This window comes from Habropoda laboriosa, unplaced genomic scaffold (genome assembly GCF_001263275.1).
Source record: "Habropoda laboriosa isolate 0110345459 unplaced genomic scaffold, ASM126327v1 scaffold664, whole genome shotgun sequence".
In the NCBI taxonomy this organism is placed as follows: Eukaryota; Metazoa; Arthropoda; class Insecta; order Hymenoptera; family Apidae; genus Habropoda; species Habropoda laboriosa.
The window spans coordinates 39,309-40,509 of NW_017100746.1; positions in this window are offsets into that span (position 1 = coordinate 39,309).

The following is a 1,201-nucleotide window of genomic DNA, read 5'->3' on the forward strand; positions in this document are numbered from 1 at the left end:
TTGCAGATTTGCCCGTATTCCAAGCAGAAACTCTGAACGATCGAATCTTTGATCAGTAATGTACATACACGGAACATCGTTAGCCCCGCGAATCAACTTCTGCGTTTACCAGCGTGCATAATTCATTCGCGCGTTTGACGTATGTAATAATAGAAACAATGGAACAACAGGCCACGGTAACGCGACAGCAATAACTCATCACTGTCCCTGTGTACATAACTCCTCGGCCGGGCTATCTTTTGAGACACACCGTCGTTGTGTGTTGTTGATTAATCAAACCGAATAATCTGGTCGAACTGAATTCAAATAATACGCCTTCCCCGCCTTCCTCCCCCCTCCCTCATTGCTCCCGCCACACTAGCGACAATTTCGACCATTCTGGTGTAAACATTAATATCCAGCGACACGGAGAAGATGGCCCGTTACGCATGTGACGCGACGCGACGCGACGATCGATGGGAAAAATTGTTCAGACACAAGATTGCTTGTCACGTTGTTTGCCCATTAAATTCTATACTTCTTTGCTTCTACGTGTATTAATACGTGTACGAAAAAATTTGCATTGTTCTAAGGGACAGCGTACACACCTTTTTGATTTTGTTTTTCAGGTTATGTAAATGTATTTTAAGAGAAAAACTTTTTATTATAGAAAATATATATCTGGTTCTAGTAGCCGTATATTTTAAGGGAGAGCATATATACTTTTTTAATTTTTTTTTTTAGGAACGTAAATGTATTTTGAGGGAAAATTGTTTGCTATAGGAAAGAGTATATCTGGATCTAACAACGGTAATTTATTTTTATATGATCTGCTTTTGTTTTATTCTATTTACATATATGTATGTCTCTTAAGCATGTTAATTAACAATGTAGGATATAATGAGATTGAAGGTAAAAGAAAATATTAGGTTATGATGGATTAGATTAATTTATTGTGGATTAGGTTAGGTTGAAAAAGTCTTCCGTATGGAATTCACATTTATCTCTGTTCCACATCTTTATTACCCGTATTTCATATTTCAATTAGCAATACGTAAACATACGTACAAAATTGCAGCTGAAAGCAGTTCCTGCAACAGAAAGATCCTCAATTTTTTATACCAATTTAATAAGGATATCCTCAATAAATCCTGAATTGCTATCAAATTTAAAAGATATAATACTTACGTACTCAATCCAATCATTGTTCGAATTATTTCCA